Source organism: Ceratina calcarata, unplaced genomic scaffold, assembly GCF_001652005.2.
Source record: "Ceratina calcarata isolate Rehan_Ccalc_2016 unplaced genomic scaffold, ASM165200v1 scaffold1137, whole genome shotgun sequence".
Lineage (NCBI taxonomy): Eukaryota > Metazoa > Arthropoda > Insecta > Hymenoptera > Apidae > Ceratina > Ceratina calcarata.
In genome coordinates, this window is record NW_017132308.1 from 9,347 (window position 1) to 9,911 (window position 565).

Below are 565 nucleotides of genomic sequence, written 5' to 3' on the forward strand. Positions count from 1 at the left end.
CGCGTAACCCGAGTCGGCGTGTTAGGTGCGCCGCCGAGTGGTTACGTGGTCCTACTATTAACTTAATGCTAAGGGAAGGTAAGAAACCGTGAACGGATATTAGGTAAAATATAATTTATTCCAATAAACTTAGGCTAGGGTTACAGGCTGGTCCCTTGCTGCTGCGGCGCGGGGTCCTGGTCGCTGTTGGTCGGTCGTCGTGATCTACAGAAGAGTAGTTGCGCGTTAGGGCTAGCGGATCGCCGCGATATGCCTATGACGCTTTAAGAGACTTAATGCTAACATACTATAGGGCAGACGCAGACGGATGATACGACTCTACAATACTTATTCGCTACGCTATGTTATACTAGGCTATGATCCTAGTGCGAGACTTAAGATACTACGCGAGACTAAAACTTAAACGCGGTTGACTCGAACGAATGGAGCAGGTCCCTCGGCGTGCCTTCTAACTGGAGGTTCCGAGCAGAGTCCTGCAAGGGCCGAATGAACGGGCCGAACCCCCTCCACACAGTGATTTGCGATAACGCGCACTTGACACCTTTTCACCGTTGGCCCGTGAATC